A 23,961-nucleotide genomic window follows, 5' to 3' on the forward strand; every position below is an offset into this window, starting at 1 on the left:
CTTGACCATTTGCACATGCACTTATCTGGTATGTGCACATAGATTTTGGCTTTTTGAAGGGGAGCAATTGGATATGCTTGCAACAAAGTTAATTTCTCCACGTGTGGCTCCTAGATGGTTTACAGGATTAGATTCCACCCACTTGACAAAAGTACAAGTATTACTGAACAGTTGAAGGGAGACATCTCAAATTACTTACCTTCAGAAATGGAAAAGGTGTCACAATCACCACTTTGTGCCTTAATTGTCTCTGCTGTCAGCCATCTTGGATTATCTGCTGGATTTAAAAAAAATCAGGTTTATTAATTAGCTCTATTAAGGTTCATCTCACCATGACATCAGCGACCCTCCTTATAAATTAAAAACCCTTTTTTATATATTTAACACCATTATAAATGCTGGAGGCAAAGCGGGGTTTAGGGTGAAGGCTGACAGCTCGCGACCCCCCCATATAATAACCTCATGACCTGCTGAGAGATCCTGACCCCCAGTTTGAGAACCCCTGGTCTAGCCTACCATAAACCTACTGACGTAACAAATATAATAAAACTGCAGTTTGCAACACCCATCATCTGATGCATCTCAAATAGCTTTACAAACATGAATGAAGTAAGCCTCACAACAGCCTTGTGATGTAAACAGGTTATATAGGTCAAACTTAATTAGCCAAGGTCCAGGGTGACACACAACCTTTGGCTGTTCATCAGCTTCGTTACGCAGAAAAACTTGTGTGCAGCTCTCCCTACTGTGTTGTCCTTTCTCTTCCAAGCACCAGTTTCAGTAAACTGTCCTTTGTCTTTTTCAGCCTGCCAGCCTTCCAACTGCTCAGTGATACAGCATCTCCTATCTCTTCTCTTGCCTTTTTTTTCCCCTCCCCTCCATGCAGCCAGTTTCAGGGAAGCTAGTCTGTGATGTAATGGTTACATAACTTGGAAGACATGTATCTGAGTTTGGGATAACCATGGTTGTTGGTTAACAGCTGTTCAGATAATCAGGTTTGACTCCATAACTTCATTCATGTTCTTTGTGTCAGAACTGACTCTTAAGGCAAAAATACTCTATCTTTAAGTGCCTTCAAATAGACGTGTAAACTGAACTAAGGATGAGATATTAGGGGTGGAAGATGTATTCAAAATGGAGAGATGGTTTCTTTGTTCTGCAGAAAAGGATGTTGGAACAGGTCACATTTCTGGCAATACTTACATCTAGGAGAAATCATGCTGAGCCTAAATTTAAGAAAACCTGCCACTTTTGAACTGACAGACACTCATCACCAACACACACACCGAGAGAAAACCAGACACAAACCAGACAAACACCAATGTCGTGTTTAATTTGTAGACTTCGTTATTAAAAATCGGCTCCTGTATCTGAAAGCCATCTAGGAGCAAGGTACTGAGAAAGAATATACACATTCTGGGGACAGGACTCTGGAAATTTGCAGTGTTGTGATTTTTGCTGCTATGAAAGAGGTCAAATTAAAATGACAAAACTTTACAATCCACTGACTATACTAAACAGCCCTAGGTTCAGGTCTGAGAGATGCTAATTGATACTGGAAGGGCCAAAATGGAGCTTGGAAGTATGGTACCGTGTTCTGGAGCTGTAAAATCCTCTCTGTTTTGGGAGGAAATAACTGGTGCTACAAGACATTATAAAGATAACTTTCTGAGGGTCTTTGTGTATTATCTGGTATCAGATTTGGGCCCATGCTCTGGCACTTTTGTGTTGTAAAGGCTTCCCTACCCATACCATTTGGGATTCCCATGGCTGTATGTCACCTTGGTATAGACAGAACAAGGCTATACCAGTGGGAGGGGCTGGTCTGGAGTGCTGCTCCATCCCTTGCCAGAATAATAGCTCCTTAGAGCCATTACAAATCAGCGCAAGTTAAAGCAGCCCTGAGGTACTGGGGTACAGAGGAGAACCGAAGAGGGCTTACAGCCAATTTTGTCCCCCTTTACCTTGGATCCTGTATCAAGAACAGCTGGGTCTGACCCAAGGATCAGAGCCCCTTTTTTCCCCCTCTGAAAATATAGGCCCCGATCCTGCAACATAGGGTATAGATGGATTGCTGCACCCATGCAGAGCCCCAGTGACTGTGCATGGAAGTCACAGTCTGGCCATGTGCTACGCATTGCAGGATAGGGGCCAAAATGAGGATTAAAATAGTTTTCACACCACTTGCTTCAAAATATTGTATTGAGGCTCTAGTAAAACAAGGCAAAACTATCTGGTTTTAGCATGACCATCAGTCCCATCTAGCAGAGAAGCATCCAAGAAACTATCTTATAAGCATAAGATGGGCTATTTTATTTAGTGAATCAGTTTTAAAAAAATATTGGCTTCTTACATAAGTTATTCATGCAGATGTTTGGTTATTTTGGAAAGGTATACCATTTCGTGGATTATTTATTTTTTGGCTTGTTCACTTTTTTTAAATTTGCATTTTGTTGTTGTTTTTTTCGTTATGTATATACGTGCATGGATCTATCACTCTATATGAAATCCAGAGCTTGCTAAAAATCCTTCTTTGTTCCCCTTCCAAAAATTTTTGAACAACCATTTCTTGTTCAAAACGTTTCATTCTTTTAGAAATAACATAATTAAAAAAATGTTCTTTGGATTCAAATTGGTTTTTCAAACACCAAAACTAAATGAAAAATGCAATTTGAAATGAAACACAAATATGCATTTTGTTCAACGTTTCCCATTGAAAAATCAAAATATTTTAATCACAAAAGACATTTTTTCAGCAAAAAATAAAATAAAATAAGTTTTCTATTAAACAGCTTTTTCTGGCAGGAAATTTTTTGATCAAAAGTTTGTAATTGGCTCTAATAAAACCTTATGCTTGCAGGGAATCAGCTAAGTGACTGCATAGATATAAACTACAGTCTTATGGAGGTTATTTTTTCTTTTCTCTGTGTCATGGAAGTACTGCATCATCCCGTTGCCTACATGTTCATTGGAGGTCATCCATCCAATGACTGGTGCATCTTGACCCTACTCAAATTTTTATGATCTGGTGGGCTGACAGCACAATGGGGTGTGGCTGCTAGAGTAAGCACTTAATAAGATTTTATATTTAAAAAAAATACATGGGTTGAGATTTTCAAAGCTGTCGGAGGGGTTTAGACCCATCATTCCCTTTATTTAAAGGGAGTTGTAGATCCCCTAGTCACCTTTGAAAAGTTTATCCATAATCTTCTCAGTTGACCTTTAAAGTTCTATTTCCACATTCTTGGTGGCCATCTAGGGTGCTATGATGATTTCCACTATCTGAAGACCAAACCCCACATTTCTACCCTTCTTCTCCCCCTTCCTCCCCGCCCCGCCATTTTATTTTTCCTTTCCTTAAGGGCCCTTCCCTTTTCCCCATGACAAAGAGCTAGCTGGATGCTTATGGAAAGAAAACATTCCCTGAACCTCTTCCAAAATAAGCTCAGTACACAGAAAAGCCTTTTAGAAGTACAGAAATCTTGTGATGAAACCTGTTTCTCTCATGATTTTGAAACCAGTTACTTTTGGCTGGGTGGGTATCCATTCTAAAGGCTTAGCGCAATTTAGACAATGCAATCCTACTGTTAAATCATTTTCTGTTTTGTTTTTTCCTCCCCTCAGAATAAAGTGACAAGCAGCAATGCTACTTTCCACGAGAGGGCAGAAATGTAACAGCAAAGAACCGGTGTGAAATGTCACTGGTGAGTGCCTGCAAGAATGTCATTCAGTGAGGGAGAGGTAATTATGGATCGACAGAACACCATGACAGCAGCCTGTTCAGAACAGATCACAGAGACCTGGACTCCGACAGCACAGGCTGTACATTATGAATTCAAATTGGTGTTGGTGCATTTTTATTTTTAAAATAAGGGTCTTACAGAGTTTTAGATGGAGAAAGAAAGGAAGGGGAGCATATATCAAAACAGGGGCAGCCGGGAAAATATGATGCTAAGCAGCCAGACAGGCATTCCAAGGGGAAAGAAGGGACTGAAGGCTTTGGCAGCTTATTCTGTTGATAGGATTTGTGCAGGGATAAGCTGTTCCTCTTAAAAATATTAGTTTTAACAGTAAGTTTACAGGATCTGTTGAATCCACTGACGATGGGGGGATGGGGGAGGGTGCTTCCAAAATCACTGATTGTATTGACCAACCCTGGGAATTTGTTTCACTTCCTGCCTGGACTCAGCAGCAGAAGAAATTCATAGTGTGATCCTGGGTTTGTTTAATCAAAACAGCTCTGCAGTCACCTTTGCTTCAAGGATTGGCTGTTTGCACAGAAGATTGCTCAGATGAATCTCTCTTAATGTTTCTTCCTTCAGAAGACGCTTGGTTTTCTGCAGTGTGTAGTGTGCTTTCATACAGCTGACTGCAAAGCTACTTGGGAAGCCAAACACAGCACTCCAGGTTCATTAAAATGCATCACTTGCTTTTACTTCAGCAGTGCTGATGTTGTGAGGAACAACAGGGCAAACACCTTAGCAGTCAAGCCAAGAACCTATGTAGTGTTTACTTCACACACACAGTTTTGATCTAGCTGAGAGATTGTTTCTCAGGTGGTGGTGTTACTTTTTAACTCGGAGGGAATCAACTGAAAATGGGCCAGACTAGTTGGAAAAACGTAGGGGTCTGGATGGCTTCAGAACTCGATGATAAGATGCAGAGTCATTTGCCTCGAGGTTGCTAGCCTGAACTTGGACCTCATCAGTAGGTTTAGCAGGAAGTTGTTACCAGGTGGTGACCTGTGCAAAGCATCTTTGTGGTTCCAATCCAGCCCTAGGGTTAGGTATTGACCTTGCACAAAACAGCTTTTCTAATTGGCACCAGGTGGTAGAAACCTAAGTGGCCAGGACATGGAGACTGAAGGACCCTAGAAGTATTCTCTCCAAGAAGGGGCATATTGAAACGGTAGTGTAGCAGGAGTTTCCACTGTTCTGTCATGTACATTTTTTGTAGCTAATTAGAGCATGCCAGGTTCTGGGGCTCTCAGTCCAGCACCTTTAACACTAATTTAAGAAAAAAAAAAAAGGGGAAAATTTTTGGATACTGAAGTGTATGTAGTTGTGAGTCTATTAAATATGTCAAGGGAACAATTCACACCATCCACTGAAGAACTGTCAGAGCTGGGCTAGAATAGAACTGCTGTTTCACAACGCACAGGTGAGTTCTAGCCCATGAAAGCTTATGCCCAAATAAATCTGTTCGTCTTTAAGGTGCCAACAGACTCCTTTTTGTTTTTGTGGATAAAGACTAACACGGCTACCCCCTGATAATGAGACAGTGTGTGCATAAGGGAAAGAGTAATGTTCTCTAAGAGCTATGTAAGGGGCCTACTATTGCTATTCCTTAAAGGAGGTCTCCTTTACTGATGTGGCAGATGCCAGGGGTTTCTGGATTTGAAGGGCAAGGGCTTAAGTTCCAGTTCCCTGTGGGTGTGAGTATTTGGGGGCATCTGCAGCAAATTGCTTCCCTGCAAATACATAGACAGTGAGTGAAAAACACCATATGAACATCTCCACTCAGACTTTAATTATCAATTCACCAGCACTATTACTCCTGTTGATGTGAAACTTCCATGGTGGGTTGGTTTTTTTTAATAATCATATGTGATCAAAACAAGTTTCATATCCCATCTCAAAGACAACACCCCTTGCTTAAGCATGTCTTCGGTAATGACACAGAGAGATGACTGCAACCCATCACTGTTACTTTCCACTGTACATAGAAATTTCCTTGCAGTCTTCCAGGCAGGGAATAAAAAGGACCAACCCCACTGAGCCTGGGAGGCTAAGCAAGATCACAACCCAAAATGGAATAATTATTTTAATGATATACTTTCTGGGGTCCAGTGTTAGCCCTACTACTCATGGTAGCTCCCACTGTATGACTGTTCCCCTACTTCTCTTTAGATTACATTGGTATCACCCTGTGTCAAAGTATAGAGCGACTCAGTGCTTCAGGTCAGTGCTCTGGTATGTAAAATGTATTAAGCCGTTTTAAGCAGCAACAGCCTGTATAAGCTGATATCCTGGCCCCCTCCTTCGGTCTGAAGCTATTTCAGCTTTTCTGAGATGTTTAAAGGGAAAACATGGTTCATTGCAGAGAATGTGTAGTCACTACATCTGGTAATAGACAAGTGGAAATCACAAACTGATGTATAGTTTGAAATTGCTTACATGGCTTGTGACAAAACAAATGCTCCAGCCCCAGCAGATGAAAAGATGAACCGGGGCCGGGGTGGGGTGATGACTTTCAGAGCATTGGTAGAAGCTGAACCCAAGGAGGATTCACACAGGGAGAAGGCAGCTTTAAACTTCAGCCAGGGTTCTAGAGAAGCTGTAGCAGCAGAGGATGCCTAGGAGATGTGCTAATCCCTAAAATCTCCCTGGCCAGTCATGCCCACTGTGTGGGCTGTAGAAGGCCCATTCCAACCCGTCTGGCTGAACAGAAATTACAAGCATCTTACACCATTTCTACCAGCAGAGTAAATTGGGGCCATTATTTGGGTTTATGCATCAGTGCTGCCATGGAAGTTTGTAAAGAGATAGAGAAACAGCACTTCTTCCCTCTCTATAGTATTTCAACCTCTCACCATTACAAACTCAATGTTGCTTTGTCACAAACCACACAAGCACAATAGATTCCAGTCAGGAAATTCTGCAAAATGGAAGTACACACTGGGAGATGACAACTGAGGTTGAAGTGAAGCTGTGTTGCATCCACATTTTCTATAGCTCCCTTGCAGACTTCATTGACTTGACACTGGAAATCTTGATGCTTGATTTAACACTGAGGGAGCCGTGTTGCTATGGTGTGGTTAGGCAGACAGACAAAGAAAGACCACTGAATTAGGGACCCAACCTCTATTGCCTGTTGCAGGGGGCAACCCCTGCCCTCTTCATCCACAAAGGAATAATGAACAGATAACTCTGTGAGTTAGACTGCTGATGGTCATGCTCCTTCTCGTAGGGAAAATCCCAACAGGCAAGACTATGGCTGTACGTTAGGGCTAAATATTGTGACCCAGATTCTGCTGTCCTCACAGATGTTGATTTCACTGGGACTATTTGTGGAGTAAAATGCACCAGTGACTTAACATGAGTAAAAGGAACAGAATCTGGCCCTGAGTTAGTATTAGGATTAACCACTGAACTTTTCTTTTTATATATTGGGAAATCCTAGATTCATAGATTTTAAGACCACATGAAACCATTACGATCATTTATTCTGATCTCCTGCATAACACAGGCCATACAAGTCCACCTAGTGATTTCTGCATTAATTTCAATAGGTTGTGGTTGAACTAGAGCATATCTAGAATCTCAGAGGAGCCAAACATACTGCACCTGAAGTTTACTTTCCAAATTATTTCTCCTTTTCTAATATCAGCGTTTTGCAGAAGTCACTTGTGATTACGCAAGACTCCTCTCTTGCTAATGTATTCATGGTGGATACTGAGAATTAGGAGAAAAGTTCTGCTCTCTTAATGGCTGTGTTTATTCAGATAGTGTAATCTCTGTTCCATGATATAAGAGTGTGAGTTTTAATATCCTCCCTAACATGTTAGCATTTATGTTTGGTTTTCTGTAGATTCACAGTGTTTCATTTGCAACCAAATTGCAACAAAATCCACATACCAATTAGGAGGCTTTGCACGTAGAGATAGAAAATGCAGTCACAAGATTGCTAAATAGAAACTGCTCTATCTGTAAATGATCACAAGCTGTCAGCTGTTCCTTTGTTCAGCTTATTATAGACACATATACAACATTTGAGTGAATGTTCAAGTTTTCACCCTCTAGAATCAAGACGGATGCCTGATAAAAAAACAAACAACCCCCGCCCCCGAACCTTCCAGCACAAGTTGAATTTCTTCCATTATTGAAGCAAGTACCTCAAGTACTGCATGGGCTAAACTGGACAGAGCAAACAACCATCTCCCCAAACTGATTTCCAAATCAAACCATTGTTAAGCACATCAATATTCCCAGCCAGTTCAGTGGTGGCTGAAGCAAGCTTTCTGTACCAAACAAGCTACTCTCCATGAAAGTCATGGAGTGTTGTGTGTACTGCTGGGTTTTGTTATTAATTATTGTTTGTAATATTATTAATACCTGATTTTTCTCACCTCTTTTTCCTCTCCCCAATCCCTTTCACTATAGAACAATTCTTTTGTCTAGGAACAGATTTCTTTTCTCTTTCAGACATGGTAAGGGGCAGTTGCCCAATGTTAAAGTATTGATCCACTTGATCACTGACATGTCTGGAAGCACCTGAAATACCTCAGCCTCAGAAAAGCCTAATGGGCAACTCTGTAATAATGGCAAGCAATAAATTACAGGGATTAATCTTGGCTCTTCAATAGTACAACATCAAGAAGCGTCCCTGGAGAGAGCCAGATGATGGATCAGGGGAGTGTTAATTGGCCTCTCTATTTAGGTCACTAGAATTCCAAACCAAAGCTTCCCTCTCACAAACATGCAAGCACATGCTTAGCTTTAAGCACACGTGAGGTTGTTGGACTTCAGTGGGCTTCCTCGCATGCTTAAAGTTCAGCTTCTGTCTCAGTATTTGGAGGATGGGGGGGAGGGAGGGTAAGCACTCTTTCTCTTGTTTGGCAGCTAATGTGAAAAGTCTTGGTGGCCTCCATCCAGTGTGTAGTGGAGAGGTGTTCACAGGACCTCTAAGAAAGAAAATCATAACAGACCCCAGAATTAACAGGCAGGCTCAAGGGAGAAGCCAAGGATGAAATGTTCCTGGTGTCTGAACTACTCTTTTTTGGAGGCAACCCTTCCACTGGAACGTGGGTATCGGCCATTATCACAGATGAGTGAGGAAGCTTGCTTCACTCATTTCCTATGTAATAAAGCTTCTGTGGAGAAATAAAAAAATGTCAGTCTTCAAGGCTGGAACTGCAGCACCTTTCAGGAGCAGAAAATTAATTTAAAAATATAAATTAAAATGAAACCTTTTTTTAAAAAAAAATCTGGATTCTTAGACCTGATCCTGCAGTGAGATCTTCAAGCAAACATCTGTGCCTGAATGGAGCCCCAGTGAGGTCAATGGCCAATGTGGTTCTCAGTTCAGGATTGGGACCTTAATGAAGAACAAATTTTATTAATCCCCTGGAGCAATGTTTGCTGTTCAGGACAGCCATTGCTTACAATGCAGAGAGGAGAAGTTAATGGCCTGAGCATCAGGTTTGAAATATCTACCCACTGTGGAGTCACCATAGGTCCAAATCTTAGTATGGTTGACTCATCCCTTTATATAGGTAAGTACAGTGAATACCATGCAGTTTACAATGCAGAGGTCTTTCGAAAGACCATAAAGGCCTAGGTTTAGTTTGCTTTTTGTGGCCACTAAAGATCTGGCTGCCATAACAGTGAGGGATTCCTCAAATGTCCTTAACCAAAATTGGGCAAGGATTGGATGTAGTGAGCTGTTAGGACATTCCCTGAATAAAAGAGCAGGAGAGCAGACCAGCCAGTCACTTTTAAGGAGCAGAAGTTGATTAGGCCTTGGTCTACACTAGGAGTTGAAGTTCAATTTAGCAGCATTAAAATCGATTTAACTCTGCACCAGTCCACATGACGAAGCCCTTTTTTTCGACTTAAAGGGCTCTTAAAATCAATTTCCTTACTCCACCCCCGACAAGGGGATTAGCACAGAAATCAGCCTTGCTGGGTCGAATTTGGGGTACTGTGGACACAATTAGACGGTATTGGCCTCTGGGAGCTATCCCACAGTGCTCCATTGTGACCGCTCTGGACAGCACTCTCAACTCAGATGCACTGGCCAGGTAGACAGGAAAAGGCCTGCGAACTTTTGAATTTCAATTTCCTGTTTGGCCAGCGTGGCAAGCTGCAGGTGACCATGCAGAGCTCATCAGCAGAGGTGACCATGATGGAGTCCCAGAATCGCAAAAAAGCTCCAGCATGGACCAAACGGGAGGTACGGGATCTGATCGCTGTATGGGGAGAGGAATCTGTGCTATCAGAACTCGGTTCCAGTTTTTGAAATGCCAAAACATTTGTCAAAGTCTCCCAGGGCATGAAGGACAGACGCCATAACAGGGACCCGAAGCAGTACTGTGTGAAACTTAAGGAGCTGAGGCAAGCCTACCAGAAAACCAGAGAGGCAAACGGCCGCTCCGGGTCAGAGCGCAAAACATGCCGCTTCTATGATGAGCTGCATGCCATTTTAGGGGGTTCAGCCACCACTACCCCAGCTGTGTTGTTTGACTCCTTCAATGGAGATGGAGGCAACACGGAAGCAGGTTTTGGGGACGAGAAACATGATGATGATGAAGTTGTAGATAGCTCACAGCAAGCAAGCGGAGAAACTGGTTTTCCCGACAGCCAGGAACTGTTTCTCACCCTGGACTTGGAGCCAGTACCCTCCAAATCCACCCAAGGCTGCCTCCCGGACCCGCCAGGCAGAGAAGGGACCTCTGGTGAGTGTACCTTTTAAAATACTATACGTGGTTTAAAAGCAAGCATGTTTTATGATTAATTTGCCCTGGCATTCACAGCTCTCCTGGATGTACTCCCAAAGCATTTGCAAAAGGTTTCTGGGGAGGGCAGCCTTATTCCGTCCACCATGGTAAGACACTTTACCACTCCAGGCCAGTAGCACGTATTCGGGAACATTGCAGTGTATGTTTGCAGTGTATGTTTGCTGGCGTTCAAACAACATCTGTTCTTTATCTCTCTGTGTTATCCTCAGGAGAGTGATATCATTCATGGTCACCTGGTTGAAATAGGGTGCTTTTCTTAAGGGGACATTCAGAGTTGCCTGTTCCTGCTGGGCTGTTTGCCTGTAGCTGAACAGAAATGTTCCCCACTGTTAGCCACGGGGAGTGGGGAGGGTTGTGGGGGTAGCCACACGGTGGGGGGAGGAAAAATGCGACCTTGTAACGAAAGCACATGTGCTATGTATGTAATGTTAACAGCAAGGTTTACCCTGAAAGAGTGTACCCATTGTTCTATAAAATGTGTCTTTTTAAATACCACTGTCCCTTTTTTTTTCTTCACCAGCTGCATGTGTTTCAATGATCACAGGATCTTCTCCTTCCCAGAGGCTAGCGAAGATTAGAATGCGAAAAAAAACGCACTCGCGATGAAATTTTCTGAGCTCATGCTGTCCTCCCACACTGACAGAGCACAGACGAATGCATGGAGGCAGACAATGTCAGAGTGCAGGAAAGCACAAAATGACCAGGAGGAGAGGTGGCAGGCTGAAGAGAGGGCTGAAGCGGTGGCAATGTGATGAGAGGAGGCAGGATTCAATGCTGAGACTGCTGGAGGATCAAACTAATATGCTCCAGTGAATGGTTGAGGGGCAGGAAAGGCAGCTGGAGCACAGACTGCTGCTACAGCCCCTGTGTAACCAACCGCCCTCCTCCCCAAGATGCATAGCCTCCTCACCCAGAGGCCCAAGAATGTGGTGGGGGGGGCCTCCAGCCACCCAGCCACTCCACCCCAGAGGATTGCCCAAGCAACAGAACGCTGGCCATTCAATAAGTTTTAAACTTTTAAAGTGCTGTGTAGCCTTGTCCTTCCCTCCTTCACACCCCTCCTGGGCTACTTTGGTAGTTATCCCCCTATTTGTGTGATGAATTAATAAAGAATGCATGAATGTGAAGCAACAATGACTTTATTGCCTCTGCAAGCGGTGATCGAAGGGAGGAGGGGAGGGTGGTTAGCTTACAGGGAAGTAGAGTGAACCAAGGGGCAGGGGGGTTTCATCAAGGAGAAACAAACAGAACTTTCACACCATAGCCTGGCCAGTCATGAAACTGGTTTTCAAAGCTTCTCTGATGCGCACCGTGCCCTCCTGTGCTCTTCTAACCACCCTGGCGTCTGGCTGTGCGTAACCAGCAGCCAGGCGATTTGCCTCAACCTCCCACCCTGCCATAAACATCTCCCCCTTACTCTCACAGATATTGTGGAGCGCACAGCAAGCAGTAATAACAGTGGGAATATTGGTTTTGATGAAGTCTAAGCAAGTCAGTAAACTGCACCAGCGTGCTTTTAAACGTCCAAATGCACATTCTACCACCATTCTGCACTTGCTCAGCCTGTAGTTGAACAGCTCCTGACTACTGTCCAGGCTGCCTGTGTATGGCTTCATGAGCCATGCCATTAAGGGGTAGGCTGGGTCCCCAAGGATAACTATAGGCATTTCAACATCCCCAATGGTTATTTTCTGGTCTGGGAAGAAAGTCCCTTCCTGCAGCTTTTGAAACAGACCAGAGTTCCTGAAGATGCGAACATCATGTACCTTTCCCGGCCATCCCACGTTGATGTTGGTGAAACGTCCCTTGTGATCCACCAGAGCTTGCAGCACTATTGAAAAGTACCCCTTGCGTTTTATGTACTTGCCAGCTTGGTGCTCCAGTGCTAAGATAGGGATATGGTTCCGTCTATGGCCCCACCACAGTTAGGGAATCCCATTGCAGCAAAGTCATCCACTATGACCTGCACATTTCCCAGGGTCACTACCCTTGATATCAGCAGATCTTTGATTGCGTTGGCTATTTGCATCACAGCAGCCCCTACAGTAGATTTGCCCACTCCAAATTGATTCCCAACTGACTGGTAGCTGTCTGGCGTTGCAAGCTTCCACAGGGCTATTGCCACTCGCTTCTCAATTGTGAGGGGCTCCTCTCATCTTGGTATTCTTGCACCTCAGGGCAGGTGAAAGCAAGTCACAAAGTTCCATGAAAGTTCCCTTACACATGCAAAAGTTTCGCAGCCACTGGGAATTGTCCCAGATCTGCAACACTATGCAGTCCCACCAGCCTGTGCTTGTTTCCGAAGCCCAGAATTGGCGTTCCACCGCATGAACCTGCCTCATTAGCACCATGATGCCCACATTTTTTTGCGAGAAACACAATGGGCCCCTCAAGGATAGAACTCAAAATCAACGGCCTGCTAAACCCGATTTCATGGAGGGAGGGAGGAGAAAATGAATACAAAACAAATCTGGTCTATTTCTTGTTTTGAGCCACTTCATCTATCTTTATACATCTTGCTGGCAGCAGACTGTGCAGTACAACTGCTAGCCATTGTCATCTCCTGGGTGCTCGGTGGAAGACGGTGCAGTATGACTACTGGCCATCATCTTCTGCTAGCTGTTGATTAAAAGACAGTGCACTGTTGGTAGGACTGAATCACCATGAGACAAAACTTAAAAGGGAAATGACCTGGCTGAGTCACTCCCATGTTTGCCCAGGTGCCCCTGACCTCATCGAGGTCTGTTAAAAGAGCACCCAGGACTACGTCGATGACGGCTACCAGTCATACCGCACTGTCTGCTGCCAAAAGCAATAAACTGCTGCTGTGTAGCAATGCAGTACCGCGCCTGAGAGCACCCAGGAGACATATGATGATGGTTAGCTGAGCGTGCTCCATACTTGCCATGGTATGGCGTCTGCACAGGTAACTCAAGAAAAAAAGGCGTAAAACAACTGTCTGCCCTTGCTTTCACAGAAGGAGGGAGGGAAGGGGGGCCTGACAATATGTACCCAGAACCACCCGCGACAATGTTTTCACCCCATCAGGCATTGCGATTTCTACCCAGAATTCAAATGGGCAGCGGAGACTGTGGGAACTGTGGGATAGCTACCCACAGTGCAACACTCCGGAAGTCGATGGTTGCCTCGGTACTGTGGACACACTCCGCTGACTACGTGCACTTAGAGCATTTGTGTGGGGACACACACACAATCGACTGTATAAAAACACTTTCTACAAAACTGACTTCTATAAATTCGACCTAATTTTGTAGCGTAGACATACCCTTAGAGAGGTAGTTTCAAGGGCTCCCTTCCTAAGGAGATGATTTACTGGGTAATGGAGAAACTGAGCCCATGAGATTGGGAAATCTACAGGAAGGGTCATAAATTTGGTTGGTGGGATTGTTGTGCTGGGATTAGGGAGGGTTAGTCCCAAGGTTTAAGGGAGGGCATTAAAGTTGCAGATGAATGGTATCCAAACATGTCAATGCTTATCCAAACTGCACAATTTGAGTTTCACCCTCTATTACTGTGGTCCTTACCTAGGCAGTAGGGCAGCCTTATCCAAACTGTGCCAAGAAACTGATTAACTCACAGCAATTAATTTCACATCTGTCATGACCTGAGATCTACTCTGCCACATTCTATTGTTTCCTCTGCAAGTGACAGGGACCACAGTTTTACACAGTGTGCCCCTCAGGATATTTTGTAATGCCTATGAAATTAACCCACATTACCAATGTACCATACAGGTGGCTTCACCCAGTAAGAACCATTCTTTGTTCGCTCCCTGTCACATTTTCCTGTCTGTTTACTTGTAAATCAAATTGCCATGTTCTTAGTTGATAATGTTTCCCCCTTCCAGTTATTGTTTGCACAGTGCTTTGCACACTGTAACTATGCAAAGCTATTTTTCTTTTGAATAAGAGTTTTAGTATTCACTGAACAAGTTAACCCAAACAACGCAGTGCAAGGTGGAACAATCTCTGTAGCGTATGTTTCCACACACTCAGATTAAGTTTTTCGATTAATATAGATTGCCTTTGGATGTTCCTGTGGGGATAGCATGGGTATAGTTTTTTTTTAAGTTTCTGACTAGTGATCAAAAAACTTTCTAGGCACTATACCCAATGGAATTATAGATATGATGTATTTGCTATGTTTTGTTTTGTATCAGTGGTAGTCTAATATAGTAATGTCCCATGTGAAAAATAATTACATTATCCTACAACAGTAGCTGAGCATAATGAAGTATCCCTGTTGTATCATGCAGTGTTTGGATCATTACACGAGAATATGTTAGTACTTTATTTATAGTAAGTTTGATGGCTTGTTTAAAATAGGTGCCGAGTATTTTGATGATAACAATAAGATGTTTATTGTAATTCCCTTTGAAATGGAAGCAGAAAGTACAGCCGTCTTGCAATAAAACGACTTTTTGTGACATTACAAGCACAACGTCGTAGGTGTAGGTAGTTTAGCTGGTTCCAACAAGCATCCACACTTCTAAATACTTAGCTGAACACATTAGCATCTCCATATCCTTTTTTAAGGCTGGTTCTGAACTAAAGATGGATCTGTATTAGGTGGAGCAATGTTGTTATTTTCAGCTCTGGTATGTGTTTTCAGCTCCTGGGGAAATGGGATTGGTCTCCTTTTTTTTTTTTCCCAGGATTTGGTCAGCGCTATGATCAGCTTTGTGGCCCTGTCTAGTATGACAAAGTCCTGAGCCTGTATTGGTGGGTCCCATGCTTCTGGGCAGTTTCAGTGGCTTCAGAATCTCAATAAGGCCCCAGCGTGACCTTCCTTTCTCAGTGTAGCAGCAAGAGTCACAGCCTATTGAGTTACTTTCATCACCGGCCAGTATAGAGATGGAAAGGGGGAATACCCCACAGTCTCTGTTGCTCCGTAGAGCTCAGTAGGTGCAGTTCAGCCTCCTGCCTGGACCAAGTCCAGCTTCCCTTCTCCAGGGAATCTCTGTAGAGTATGGGGGCAGGGGGGAAGAGGGGACCCAAGCCCACCCTCTACTCTAGATTCTAGCCCAAGGACCATAATAGTAGCAGCTGTTAGTGGCTGTCCCTTCACTACTGACACTGCTTTGATTCCCTGGGCCACTTCCCCCATGGTCCCTTTTTCCTAGCTTCACCCTTACCTCATGATTAAGCAATGCTTCCTCTCCTCCAGGTCCTTCCATCTCAGCCTCCTGGAAGGACAGCTTTTAAACAGTATAAGTGGGACCTTGATTGATTCCAGCTGTCTCCATTAGCCTAATGGTCTTAACTGGTTAATTGGCATCAGGTGTCTTAATTGGCCTGGAGTAGCCTTTGTTTGGCTATCCAGGGTGTGTTGGGGTGACTGCCCAACCCCTATGAGAGATAGGGCTAGAATAGGCCAGAGCAGCTGCACAGAAGGGCAGCCAATCAGGAAAAGGCCTCTAGGAGCCAATCAGGGCCAGTATTACAGCCAGTCAATCAGGGCTAGGCTAGGTCCTATATAAAGGCTGCCCCGGAAGGGAGCAGGCAGTCTGTCCTAGACCTTCATGGGGGAAGGTCTGTCTCCTGAGCAGCAGACCGGTACCTCAGACAGAGCAGTGCTGGGCAGGCTTGGGGGAGCATAGAAGAGCTCTGGCCCAGTACCTGCCAGACTGTGGGCCCTGATAGAAAGGGCCTAGAGGGTGGAAAGGGCCAGAGGGGAAGTGGCCCAGGGAAAGTTAGACAAGGGGAGAGAGGGAGGGCAGGGAGGCTGCCACTAGAGGGTCCCTGGGTCAGGACCCAGAGTAGTGGGTGGGTCTGGGTCCCCCTCCTTGTACAGCACCTGGCTGTGAAAGGGTGACCGTGACAGACTGCAACCACCCCTTGAACAGAGGGGCTAGACTGAAGGGGTTGTGGTTGGCCACTGCAGCAGGAGCGAACTGGAAGGACTGCTGTTAACCCCTCCCTCCCCTGGAAAGGAGCAAGTGTGGACTTGGGGGCACTGCCAGCAGGCAGTGTCCTGAAGAGGACACTGGGAGCAGCGCAGGTCTAAATGCCAACCGAGGGCAAGAGACAGATGGGACACCACTGCCAGAGGGCGCTCTGCATGAACTGAGCTAATTCCTGGACTGAACAGCAGGAGGTGCTGCGGTGGTGAGTCCCAACCCTGTCAGACGGGGAACAAGGGACTGCTCCTTCTGAAGGCTAATATACCTGCCTTCCAGCACTCTCTTATATTCTTCTGGTCTGAATCTGTCACATTAGGTAATAATAAAACTGAAATACCACCAGGTGTCCAGTAATTATCCTGGTGAGGACCAAAGTGTGAATTATGTAGTCCTCTGGAAAGGAAGAGGAGTTGTGAGTCTTTGCCACTGTCAAGACTTTAATTGGGCTGCAGTGGCGTAAGTGAGCCATTGGTTGGCTCATTACTGTAAAGCTTGGAGCAATATTCTGTAGAAAATCACCTCATGAAAGGAAGAAATTTGAGACAGATCCCAGTTTCCCATGAGAGTCTATCACCCATCTCACAATGGGGCCAACCTGAAGTGACACCATCAACACATTACTACATTAGGCCACATGTTCTTCCATGTCTATTGTTTCATCTCATTGCTGTTTTTAATGGAACCCTCAGTGCCAATCATCAAAGGGTGCACTATTGTCTAACAGCAACTCCTAACAATCCTGACACACGCACTTCACCCGGAACACTGCATTCATGGTATTTATCAATAAATGATGTCATGTGAGGTCTCTAATAAAAGCTCATGTCATTCTGACCCTCACAATTCTTGCCAGGTGTATGGATGGATAATATTTAAGAGTTGTGTATATGTACTAAAAATATTTGTCTGTCCCCAACTAAAGAGAAAAACAGTTCCTTTCTGAAGGGAGGTAAGATGTGAATCTCTGGCAAATTAAACTCTGTTAATCATCACAATCAACAACCCATTTACATGGTCCCCACATCTGTACCCTAGAGTTCAGAGTGTAGAAGGAACATTGACACACCCCTTTATCCTGTACCTGAGGAAGCAATCAAGAAGTGCAATTACATTCATGAAAATTATGAAATCATGCAATTACAATCATGAAAACCAGGGCAGATTGGAAGCAGTGTAAAGGACTGGGTGAGATAAACTTTTGCCTTAGACAAAAGGTTAGCCTGTTAAATTTAATCTCTAGGAAGCATATTATGATTTTATATTTAACATTTGTTTCCATTATCCTTTCTCACTATCTCTTAGAACTTAATCATTGTTAATAAACTTATATGTATAGTGAAAACAATCATAATTTAGTGCTGTGGGTTTATACAAGAACTGATCCTGAGTTGAATCACTGGATCTGGCTTATGCACTGTCCCCTGGGGGACAGCAAACCTGGTATAACTCTGAGAGTTCAGTGGATAAGGGGCTGTACCTGGGAACGCTTCAAAAGAGGCTCAGGGACTGGGTGTACCTTTTGTTAACCTGAAAGGCAAAGTAAGGACTGACATTGCTCTGAGGAGATTGTTTGGATGGCTAACAGACTGGTGGGGTCAGGGAGCTGATGCCCAGTTAAGCACAAACAAGTCTTCATCTCACTGGAGGCAGAGGTGTAACAAGGTGACTCACAGTGCGGGGTACCCCAAGAACCAACACATAGGGATTAAGCTATCACTGACTTTTTGGGTTCACGACTCCTTGCAAATTAGAATGTGGCTGAGCCATATAAGACTAAGATCTTTGGCTTGTCTAGAGTTGGGCTAGAACCACAAAGTTCAGATCTATATCTGACCTTTCCCATCATCTGGACGTGCTCATATCCTGCATTTTGGTTAATCCTTTATAGAGATAGGAGCCAGCTGAAATTTGTATCCAGATTTGGATCTGAATTTACTTAAAGCTCGGGGATGTTTGGATCAGGGAGGGGTTTGGTCTGAACCTGTCTCTGCTCTTGCCTCACCAAACTGGCCACACAAGGGTGGTGTAATATGGTGTTATTGGGAGCCTTTATTAATATATCTCAACACAAAATCTTCATTAAGTTGGCATTGAGGTTATTGGATTGCATAGCCCAATAGTGTAAACCACTGAAATGAAATAAGCAAGTAAGCATCAAACCTACACTTCACTCATCAGCCTCAGCTTCCTCCTTCCACCATTCAACCCGCACATCTCTGCTCTCATTCCAAACAGCAGTACAAGGGAGCAGGCTATGGGTAGCCCTTGGTGCACCAATGCCTTGGTGCAGTCACTTGGTTCTGCTGGTGAGGTGGGCAGCCAAAGCAGCAGTGGTGGGATTCTCTTCAAGCACCAAGCCTTGCCAGACACTGGTTGGGGACAGACCTTAAATATATTTTTAGCATATATGTATGGCTGGATAATATTATCCTTAATATTATCCAGCCATACATCTTGCAATAATTATGAGGATCAATATGACATAAACTTTTATTAGGGACTTCTGACATATACCCCACACCTCAGGCTTTCTGCACATACATAGTCCTTTCTACTCTAGGTCTGCCCACCAACAAGCCCTATTCTGCCAAGATACCTGTATGTTCCTGATAACCTACCTCCAATTACAAATACCCTGCCCCAGTCCTCATGTTTCTGCTTAATCTTTCTTCTCCCACTGTCTGCTAGCTCATCCTCTAGCTTAATGTAATCCTGTCTCTCCTCTGAGAGGCCATTGCCCTATCTCTGGTACTAGTCTGCCTTCCTTCCTGGCTCACCACATATCCAGGATATCAGAAAGAGAGTGTGAGTGTGTGAGCAGTTTGTATGCACTGTTATTGTTGCCCTTTTGGTCCCAGTATATTAGAGAGACAAGGTGGGTGAGGTAATATCTTTTATTGGACCAACTTCTGTTGGTGAGAGTCAATCTTTCAAGCTTACACAAAATTCTTTTTCAGGTCTGGGAAACTCCTAGTTTTGTCTGTGTAAGCTCAATAGCTGGTCTCTCTCACTACCTTGTCTGTGGAGCAGTATGGAATTTGTGAGAACTGTGGTTGTTTAGCTAGGAGACCCTATATAAATATGTGGAAAAGAGGAACAATTTCAAAAAAGGCAGCATCTTAAATGATCCCTTCTGCATAAGAGGTTGTACAGATTTACTACAGTCACGCAGAAAATCCAGTTGTCCCCTGAAACTGAAAATTGTCCCACAACAAGTATGATGCCAAATTTGGAGGCAAAATTCAGCTAATTAAAGTGTGAAACAGTGATTTTATTGCTGATCTTGCCTCCATAATACAGTGCTAAAGCATCCCCTAAAGCATCCCACTTCTCAAGTGGCATAGTCTCTTTCCTCCCAAAAGCTACAACAGTGTAACAGCCTATTGAACTGAACATGAAATCCCTTTTCTGGAAAGGACATGGCTTTAGCGCCTTCAGCATCAAAGCTGGCTTGCAGAGCTAGCATCACTAGAAACAGAGATTTCAGTCTTGGTTGCCTTAATTCAACCCTTTGACACGAAGAAGAACTCCGTGTAGCTTGAAAGCTTGTATCTTCCACCAACAGAAGTTGGCCCAATAAAAATATTACCTCACCTACCTTTTCTCTTGTTTTCTCTCCTAACCCTTCTATAAGATGAGGGGCATGTATCTAACTGTATGTGGCTTTTTTTAAAATGCAACCTTAAAACAGAAAGTCTTCTTCAAGTGATTGTCCATTCTATGCCTATTCCACTGGTGGTGCGCATGCACCTCATGTCTCAGAGATCAGAGTATTTTTGGCCAGCAGTACCTGCAGGGTGCATATGTGCTTTTTAGTCCTTGTGCAAGGGTATATAAGGGTGAAGCACACCTACTGCTATTCAGCTCCTCACAGCTTAGAGATGGAGCCCTACAGTCCGAGAGATGGCCAGCCTTCTAGATAGTCTGAGAATCATAGAATCATAAGACTGAAAGGGACCTCGACAGATCATCTAGTCCAGTCCCCTGCACTCCCCTGACAGGTATTTGTCTAACCTGCTCTTAAAAATCTCCAATGATGGTGATTCCACAACCTCCTTGGCAATTTATTTCAGTGCTTAATCACCCTGACAGGAAGTTTTTCCTAATGTTCAACCAAAACCTTTCTTGCTGCAATTTAAGCCCATTGCTTCTTGTCCTATCCTCAGAGGTTAAGAAAAACAATTTTTGTCCCTACTCCTTGTAACAACCTTTTAAACTGTTATCATGTCCCCGCTCAGTCTTCTCTTTTCCAGACTAAACAAATCCTTGTTTGTTTTCAATCTTCCCTCATATGTCATGTTTTCTAGACCTTTAATAATTTTTGTGGCTCTTCTCTGGATTCTCTCCAATTTGTCCACAACCTTTCTGAAATGTGGCCCCCAGAATTGGACACAATACTCCAGCTGAGGCCTAATCAGCGCGGGGTAGAGTGGAAGAATGAATTACTTGTGTTTTGCTTACAACACTCCTGTTAATACATCCCAGAATGATGTTTGCTTTTTTTTGCAACAGCGTTACACTGTTGATTCATATTTAGCTTGTGGTCGACTATGACTCCCAGATCCCTTTCCACAATACTCCTTTCTAGGCAGTCATTTCCCATTTTGCATATGTGCAACTGATTGTTCCTGCCTAAGTGGAGTACTTTGCATTTGTCCTTATTGAATTTCATCCTATTTACTTCAGACCATTTTTCCAGTTTGTCCAGATCATTTTGAATTTTAATCCTATCCTCCAAAGCACTTGCATCCCCTCCTAGCTTGGTATCGTCCGCAAACTTTATAAGTGTACTCTCTATGCCATTATCTAAATCATTGATGAAGTCATTGAACAGAACTGGACCCAGAAATGATCCCTGCGGGACCCCCTCATTATGTCCTTCCAGCATGACTGTGAACCACTGATAACTACTCTCTGGGAATGGTTGTCCAAACAGTTTTGCACCCATCTTATAGTAGCTCCATCTATGTTGCCTTTCTCTAGTTTTTTTATGAGAAGGTCATGTGAGACAGTATCAAAAGCTTTTCTAAAGTCAAGATATACCACGTCTACCACTTCCCCCACATCCACAAGGCGTGTTACTCTGCTAAAGAAAGCTACCAGGTTGGACATGATTTGTTTTTGACAAATCCATGCTGACTGTCACTTATCACCTTATTATCTTCTAGGTGTTTGCAAATTGATTGCTTAATTATTTGCTCCATTATCTTTCCGGGTACAGAAGTTAAGCTGACTGGTCTGTAATTCTCCGGGTTGTCCTTATTTCCCTTTTTATAGATTGGCACTATATTTGCCCTTTTCCAGGCTTCTGGAATCTTTCCAGTTTTCTATTACTTTTCAAAGATAATCGCTAATGGCTCAAATATCTCCGCAGTCAGCTCCGTGAGTAGTCTAGGATGCATTTAATCAGGCCCTGGTGACTTGAAGACATCTAATTTGTCTAAGTAATTTTTAACTTGTTCTTTCCCTATTTTAGCCTCTTCTGATCCTACCTCATTTTCACTGGTATTCACTATGTTAGACCTCCAATCACCACCAACCTTCTTAGTGAAAACCAAAACAAAGAGGTCACTAAGCAACTCTGCCATTTCCACATTTTCTGTTACTATTTCTCCCCCCCCCCCTCAATTGAGTAACAGGCCTACCCTGTCCTTGGTCTTCCTCTTGCTTCTAATGTATTTGTAGAATGTTTTCTTGTTATCCTTTAGTTACACAGCTAGAATTTTAGTGTTTGAATAGTTAGTAGTTAGTTAGTAGTTCAGCTGTGTTGCAATCTTTACTAGTTATGACATCATATGGTTCACCTGGGGTTTAAATGCTGCATTTTATGCAAGGGAGTGCCAGACTTCACCACTGTTGGCTGCAGTCAGTCTTCATACTCTCCAAGCATCACACAGACACCCCCCTCACCGCCTGTTGTTGATCCTCTCAACACTGAAATGGTGGAAGAACCATCAAATACATGCAAAGGGGTCCCATTCAGAGCACCTCTGCCTTCCAAAGCCATAGTCTCAGACATATCTCTACAGGGTTGGGGAGCCCAGTGGGAGAACTAACAGTTCAAGGTCTATGGTCTCAGAGGGAGAGGTGAATGCATATCAACCTCCTAGAATGCCGAGCTGTATGGAAGACCTGCAAGTCCTTTCTCCATTTAACATGTGGACAGTCCATCCAAATCATACACTATCAGACATTTGTAATGCAGCTACTTCGGCATCAATTCATACATTTACTTGGCATTATGCCTTGACAGAAGCCTCTCGATGAGATTCTGCATTTGGCAAGCTGTCCTTCAGTCATTATTTTGTTAATTATTCTGAGCTCTCACCTTCTTTGTATGATAACTGCTTGGTAGGCACCATCAGTAGAATGAGCATATGGACAGTCAATTGAAGGAGAAAGGAAAGTTACTTACTGTGTACAGTAACTGGAGTTCTTTGAGATGTGATGTCCATATGCATATTCCACATCTCATCTTTCCATTCCCTCTAACACTGAATCTTCTCCTAGGGGTTCTAGTATATGGCAGCAGGCATGCCTTGGCCTTTTATACCCTTGTGGCAGAGCATGAGGACTGAAAAGCACATGCACACCCTACAGTACCTACAGATTCTGCTAGCCCCCAAACCTCCGATCCCTACCCATGAAGTCCATGTGTACCATCAGTGGAAAGTGCATGTGGACAACACAACCTGAAGAATGCTAATTACTGCACATGGTAAGTAACTTTCCTTTCCTGTCTGCTCTGTGTGGATTCCCATGGCACTTCTCATAAGGAGACCCTTTGGTCACAATTTTTCTGTTCCCACTGTTGTGCTTAGAGTTAGGCATTAGATAATTACCACCCTGCGCCCCAGGTGGGGCTGCGTTTCGGTAGTGTGGTGCATGTAGTTTAGGAGGAAAGGCCTAGTGTCTAGTGATCGGATGGGCTAAACATTTCTTGGGGCTTCTGACAATCTGTTCTGACCTACCCTTAGCAGTGAGTAGGGGAGTAAAAGGATGCAAGATACACCTTTACGCCACCCTCTGCACAGGCTACCCATATTGCAAACCACAGGGTCAACTGGAGTGAAGACTCCCTGGAGCTGTGACTCCTTCTTTCACTTATATGGATGGGCAGAAGTGGGAAATAGCCGGCACCTTGGCCACAGACACTCAGGAGCAAGCCGGGGAGGGACCAAGGAGAATATAGTGGATCAAATCCCTCCTCGGTCTGTTCTTTGAGGGATGAAGCTATGTATTGCTTCCGAGTACGGATTGTAATGTTACAATTGGCATTCACAGAGCCATAGATTTATGATCTAGTCTGACCTCTTTTAGTTATTGTTCACCTCACATCTGGAAATGAGTCAGTAGCCTCATTCTGCATTTCTGTTGCCTCTTGTCTTTTTCCTGGCTAATTCTTTCTGCCTTTTACATTGTTAGGTGGTATAGCAACAGGAGAAGTTGCATACCAGTTGTGAGCATTTAATCTTATTTTGTAGTATGTCGTCTGTGTGAGGGATTAAAACCCCCAACT

The 23,961-nt window shown here is 43.8% G+C and overlaps 1 long non-coding RNA gene across 1 annotated transcript in view; it reads right to left on the reverse strand.

The window, feature by feature from the left end:
- Positions 1 to 228: 228 nt before the first annotated feature.
- Positions 229 to 23,961, reverse strand: part of LOC142072967 (uncharacterized) — a 47,718-nt gene continuing 23,985 nt past the window's right edge. The window contains exon 3 of the long non-coding RNA XR_012669599.1: positions 229 to 277. This is a non-coding gene — a long non-coding RNA (uncharacterized LOC142072967). The remainder of the gene's footprint in view (positions 278 to 23,961) is intronic.

The sequence above is a fragment of the Caretta caretta genome, chromosome 8 (assembly GCF_965140235.1).
Source record: "Caretta caretta isolate rCarCar2 chromosome 8, rCarCar1.hap1, whole genome shotgun sequence".
In the NCBI taxonomy this organism is placed as follows: domain Eukaryota; kingdom Metazoa; phylum Chordata; order Testudines; family Cheloniidae; genus Caretta; species Caretta caretta.